At 45.4% G+C, this 6841-nt stretch overlaps 1 pseudogene; it reads right to left on the reverse strand.

The window, feature by feature from the left end:
• Window positions 1-596: 596 nt before the first annotated feature.
• LOC123571068 (U7 small nuclear RNA) lies at window positions 597-635 on the reverse strand (annotated as a pseudogene).
• Window positions 636-6841: the final 6206 nt, after the last annotated feature.

Here is a 6841-nt window from a genome sequence, read left to right on the forward strand (position 1 = left end):
ATGTGCTGTTTATCTCAGGAAAGAAATACATGTGGGAAAAGAAGCAATTTTCTTCTCATTGCAATTAAATTAAATCATAACCACCTGTTGTGGGATTATCCTGCCATCTGCTGTTCAAAAGAGAAACAACAGCAGAGAACTGGACAGAGGAAGCAAAATGTTGGAAAGCTCAGCTCCCAGACGTCCATCAGTTGATTATGGGTATTGGTATAGTTAAAATTTTCAGCGTTACACCTCTTTTAGAATTTGCCTCTCAGGGTCGGGCGCGGTGGCTCACGCCTGTAATCCCAGCACTTTGGGAGGCCGAGACGGGCGGATCACGAGGTCAGGAGATCCAGACCATCCTGGCTAACAAGGTGAAACCCTGTCTCTACTTAAAAAAATACCAAAAATTAGCCGGGCGTGGTGGCGGGCTCCTGTAGTCCCAGCTACTCGGGAGGCTGAGGCAGGAGAATGGCGTTAACCCGGGAGGCGGAGCTTGCAGTGAGCGGACATCCGGCCACTGCACCTCTAGCCTGGGCGGCAGAGGGCGACTCCGTCTCAAAAATAAATAAATAAATAAATTTGCCTATCACGTTTTCCAGTGTTCACTGAAATTTGTCTCTTAGACAAATTCTAAAAGAGCTGTAACACTGAAGATGGTTCTCTTCTCTGGAAAACCTTCCGATGGGAAGAACAAAAATCTTCCTTTTTTTTAAATTTTTTTTTTTTTTTGAGACGGAGTCTCACTCTGTCGCCCAGGCTGGAGTGCAGTGGGCGGATCTCGGCTCACTGTAAGCTCCGCCTCCCGGGTTACGCCATTCTCCTGCCTCAGCCTCCCGAGTAGCTGGGACTACAGGCGCCCGCCACCTCGCCCGGCTAGTTTTATTTATTTATTTATTTGTTTGTTTGTTTGTTTGTTTATTTTATTTTGTTTTTTTTTTTTGAGACAGAGTCTGGCTCTGCCGCCCAGGCTGGAGTGCAGTGGCCGGATCTCAGCTCACTGCAAGCTCCGCCTCCCGGGTTCACACCATTCTCCTGCCTCAGCCTCCCGAGTAGTTGGGACTACAGGCGCCCGCCACCGCGCCCGGCTAGTTTTTTGTATTTTTTAGCAGAGACAGGGTTTCACCGTGTTAGCCAAGATGGTCTCGATCTCCTGACCTCGTGATCCGCCCGTCTCGGCCTCCCAAAGTGCTGGGATTACAGGCTTGAGCCACCGCGCCCGGCCTTTTTTTTTTTATTTTTTAGTAGAGACGGGGTTTCACCGTGTTAGCCAGGATGGTCTCGATCTCCTGACCTCGTGATCCGCCCATCTCGGCCTCCCAAAGTGCTGGGATTACAGGCTTGAGCCACCGCACCCGGCCTAAAAAAAATTTTTTTTAAGTATCTCTCTTTTCTTTTTTCTTTTTTTTTTTTTTTGAGACGGAGTCTTGCTCTGTTGACCGGGCTGGAGTGCAGTGGCCGAATCTCTGCTCACTGCAAGCTCCGCCTCCCGGGTTCAAGCCATTCTCCTGCCTCAGCCTCCCGAGTAGCTGGGACTACAGGCGCCCGCCACCTCGCCTGGCTAGTTTTTTTTTTTTTTATTTTTTAGTAGAGACGGGGTTTCACCGTGTTAGCCAGGATGGTCTAGATCTCCTGACCTCGTGATCCGCCCGTCTCGGCCTCCCAAAGTGCTGGGATTACAGGCTTGAGCCACCGTGCCCGGCCTCTTTTTTCTTTTATTTTGTTCTTTTCTTTTTATCTTTTCTTTTCTTTCTTTTTTTTGAGATGGAGTGTCACTCTGTTGCCCAGGCTGGAGTGAGGTGGCGTGATCTTGGCTCACTACAACCCCCACCTACTGGGTTCAAGTGATTCTCCCGCCTCAGCCTCCCGAGTATCTGGGATTACAGGTGCGTGCCACCACGCCAGGCTAATTTTTGTATTATTACTATTTATTAATAATAGCTATTATTTTAGTAGAGAAGGGATTTCACGATGTTGGCCAGGCTGGTCTCAAACTCGTGACCTCAGGTGATCCACCTGCCTCGGCCTCTGAGTGCTGGAGATTACAGGCATGTAATAGTGCTGGGATTACAGGCATAAACCACCGAGCCCAGCCTCACTTTCTATTTATTTATTTTTTTTGAGACAGGGTTTGCTCTGTCGCCCAAGTTGGAGTACAGTGGCATGATTATGGCTCACTGCAGCCTCTAACTCCTGGGCTCAAGTGTTCCTCCCACCTCAGCCTCCCAAGTAGCTGGTACCACAGATGTGCACCACCCCACCCAGCTAATTTTTATTTTTATTAAAAAAAATTTTGTTGAGACAGAGTTCACCCTGTTGTCCAAGCTGGAGCGCAGTGGTGCGTTCATGGTTCACTGCAGCCTCGACCTCCCAGACTCAAGTGATCCTCCCACTTCAGCCTCCCAAGTAGCTAGGGCTACACCACTATGCTCAGCTAATTTTGTATTTTTTGTAGAGATAGTATCTCCCTGTCTCTACAGGAGAGGCTGGTCTCGATCTCCTGAGCTCAAGTGATACTTCTGCCTCGGCCTTCCAAACTGCTGGGATTACAGGTATGAACCACTGTGCCTGGGCTGATTTATTTTTTTATTTTAAAATTATTATTATTATTTTTTGAGACTCGCTCTGTTGCCCAGCCTGGAGTGCAATGGCACAATCTTGGCTCACTGCAACCTCTGCCTCCCGGATTTAAGCAATTCTCCTACCTCAGCCTCCCAAGTAGCTGGGATTACAGACACGTGCCACCATGCCTGGTTAATTTTTGGTATTTTTAGTAGAGACGAGTTTTCACCATGTTAACCAGGCTGGTCTTGAATTCCTGACCTCAGGTGATCTGCCTGCCTCAGCCTCCCAAAGTGCGAGGACTATAGGCATGAGGCACCGCTCCCAGCCCTGATTTATTATTAATATTTTATTTTGTCTACAGGTTTTCCCCAATCTTTTTTTTTGTTTGTTTGTTTTGTTTTGTTTGTGATAGAGTCTCACTCTGTCATCCAGGGAGCAGTGCAGTGGTGCAATCTTGGCTCACTGCAACCTCCGCCCCCCAGGTTCAAGTGATTATCCTGCCTCAACAAGCACGCGCCACCACGTCTGACTGATTTTTTGTATTTTTAGTAGAGATGGGGTTTTGACATGTTGGCCAGGCTGGCCTCGAACTCCTCACCTCAGGTAATCCACCCACTTCGGTCTCCCAAAGTGCTGGGATTACAAGCGTTAGCCACTGGGCCCGGCTGGTTCTCCCCAGTCTCACCCATATCCCTGGTTTCTTCCTTGAGATTAATAGAGAAAATATGAAACTTTAATTTTCCCTCACTCTTGGCAAAATAATAATAATAATATTTATAATCCTATTAAAAGGCACATTCTCCACTCAGTAATCTATGTCATATGAGTGCTTCCCCTGGGCTCTTCATTGTCTACCGCTCTAATTGTCTCTGATCTGGTCTTCCTTTCTCCAGGGCATTGTTCACATCACTGCCAGTCAGAGTAATCATTTTCCAATACAAAATTGGTCAAGCCATTCCCCAGCTCAGAATCCTTCAATGGCTCTCACTTTCTTTTCTTTTTTTTTTTAGTCTCGCTCTTGTCGCCCAGGCTGGAGTGCAATGGCGCAATCCTCCGCCTCCCCAGTTCAAGCAATTCTCCTGCCTCAGCCTCCTGAGTAGCTGAGATTACAGGCACCTGCCACCATGCCCAGCTAATTCTTGTATTTTTAGTAGAGATGGGGTTTCACCATGTTGGCCAGGCTGGTCTCGAATTAAAGTGCTGGGATTACAGCCATGAGCCACTGCACCTGGCCAGGTCTCACTTTCTTATAGGATTAAGTTCAAGATCCTAGTCCTGACATTCAAGGCCTCTGGGTTGAATTTAAATTTCCTGATTTAGGCCGGGCGCGGTGGCTCAAGTTTGTAATCCCAGCACTTTGGGAGGCCGAGACGGGCGGATCACGAGGTCAGGAGATCGAGACCATCCTGGCTAACACGGTGAAACCCCGTCTCTACTAAAAAAAATACAAAAAACTAGCCGGGCGAGGTGGCGGGCGCCTGTAGTCCCAGCTACTCGGGAGGCTGAGGCAGAAGAATGGCGTGAACCCAGGAGGCGGAGCTTGCAGTGAGCTGAGATCCGGCCACTGCACTCCAGCCTGGGCGACAGAGCGAGACTCCGTCTCAAAAAAAAAAAAAATTTCCTGATTTATCAGTCTACTTTATACCTCTTTGATTTTGCTTGTGCTGTTTTCCTTACCAGAAACGCCCTTTCTGGCCACATATACCTGACAAACCATGCCCATCTTTTGGGTAGCTGGATGTCAGCTCCTCTGGGAATCTCTGCTGATTCTCTGCCCCTTGGTAGAACTGGTCATATCCTCTTTTGTGCCACTGGCTCCCCTTCCCCAACATACTTTAAAGACATCACTTATCCCAAGGTCATATAATTTTCTATTTCCTTATCTGTCTCCCTCACTAGAATAAAAAGCTCCTTAATAGCTTATGAATTTCCTACTAGATTGTGAATCTCAGCACCTAGAACTGTGCCTGGTTTATAGTAAATGCTTAGTAAACGTCTGTGGAATAAATCATGTAGAATTTATTTAGCATTTTAACTTTTTTGTTGTTTCTTTGTTTGTTTATTTAAATTTAATTAATATACTTATTTTTGAGACAAAGTCTCACTCTGTCACCCAAGCTGGAGTGCAGGGGCACAATCATAGCTCACTACAGCCTTGACCTCACGGACTCAGATAATTCTCCCACCTCAGCCTCCTGAGTAGCTAGAACTACAGGCACCCACCACCACACGCGGCTAATTTTTATATTTTTGGTAGAGATGGGGTTTTGCCATATTGCCCAGGCTGTTCTGGAATGCTTGAGATCAAGCAATTCGCCCTCCTCGGCCTCCCAAAGTACTGGGATTACAGGCATGAGCCACCATGTCCAGCCTAGCATTTTAACTTTCAAAGGGCTTTCTCTGTACTGTTCCATTTGATCTTTTTTGATCATATGAGGAAGTAAGGGCAGGTATTAATTACTGTGACCGCTTTATGGATGAAGAAAGGGAAACAGCAGACAGCTGGTAAGTGGCAAAGCAAGAATTTGAGCCCAGTTTTTCTCAGAAGCGAAAACCACGACCCTGTATACTGTCATCTGCCCAGATCCTCTCAGATCTCCCACCAGTTCCTCCTGACCCTCCTTTGGCTTCTGTTTGTTTTTGCTTCCAGTAACCAGCTCCTGAGACACTTCAAAAGAGGAAGATCCTCAAGTTACTAGAATGGTTTTTGTTCCTTCCCTATTCCCTGGTCTCTAGCAAATGACTGATTAGATGCGGGAGTCTGAAAGACTGGCATTCTTGCCGCTGGGTAGAATTTATACTCTTGAGCTGTCTCGGGGATTAATAGGGATTAAACTACTCTCTCGAGGACTTTGCTTGAAATCTCACCTTTGCTTGGCTTTTTGCTTTTTCCCTTCCCAGCTCAACTTCTCCTGTGCCCTACTGACTTCTCCTTGGAGTATTTCCTTAAGACTCTGTCTCTACCCCACCCCCGCCAGAAAGAAAGAAAGAAAGAAAGAAAGAAAGAAAAGGTTGGGCATGATGGCTCATGCCTGTAATCCCAGCACTTCGAGAGGCCAAGGTGAGGATCGCTTGAGCCCAGAAGTTCAAGACCAGCCTGGGCAACACAGTGAGATTTCATCTCTACAGAAATTAAGAAAATTAGCTGGGCGTGGTGGCACATGCCTACAGTCCCAGCTACTCGGGAAGCTGAGGCAGGAGGATCAATTGACCTGGGAGTCAAGGCTGGCTACAGAGTCATGATTGTGCTACTGCACTCCAGCCTGGGTGACAGAGTGAGACTTTGTCTCTAAACAATCAAACAAACAAACATCTCTTACTGAGAAATTCTGTCTCAGGGTCTGCTTCCAAGGTTCCCCAGGCCTCCAACTAAGCGTGTCCTTAGTTCCTACTATATGTCAGAACTTGTCAGGTGCTTTTTACAAAAGCTAGTTTATTTACACAAACTCTCTAAGAGTAAAGTACATATATTTAATTGTCTTTTGAGGATAAGACTGTGTAAAAAAAAAAAAAAACATTTCATTAAAATAGTGTCTTTTTTTCTCCTACTATGAAATTATCTTTCATTAACTATACATCATTCTAATGACCATGTGATCTTTGGCAAGTTTCCTCACCTCTAGACCCCAATATTCTTACCTTTAAAGTGAGGAAATAAGATAATGAGAATGCCTATCATAATAGGATAGGTTAATGGAAAACAGAATAGCGCCAAACATGTGTTAACTTAATAAATGTTAGCCATTGTTATTATTTTAGTACTTCTACTGCTACTTGTAAACAGGTTATGCTCCAAAGGCTGTGAGTCCTTTTGTTCATATGTGCGTTGTAGTGCTCAACCAGAGACTCAGGATAATCAAAACACTAAGTTACTTGCATAAGTCCCGTATGTAACATACCAAGAAGGGGCTGGATGCTCAGATATCAAATTGTTATTTCCAAGTGGGTAGATCAGAAATATAATTGAATTGTCTTCACAAGCCACAAGAGTAAATTTCTATTCCCTCTTGTGGTGACTCTGAGAATTACCATCACCGCTTTCATCAGAGACCTAATAGTACCAAATTTGCAAGGAGACCACTGAGAAACTACACTCAATTCAGAGGCTCCCAAATTGGAGTTCCAAATCCCTACATGTCAGAGAAGGTGCTAATGAATATTTTCAAAATTTCAAAAAATAGAGCAAAAATCATTCAATTACTTATGAAAAAGAAGAAAAGTATTTTCACACATATTAACTCTTTTAATCCTAACAGCCCTGTGAGGTAGGTACCATATAATCATTCCCATTTTA

The sequence above is a fragment of the Macaca fascicularis genome, chromosome 1, assembly GCF_037993035.2.
Source record: "Macaca fascicularis isolate 582-1 chromosome 1, T2T-MFA8v1.1".
Lineage (NCBI taxonomy): Eukaryota > Metazoa > Chordata > Mammalia > Primates > Cercopithecidae > Macaca > Macaca fascicularis.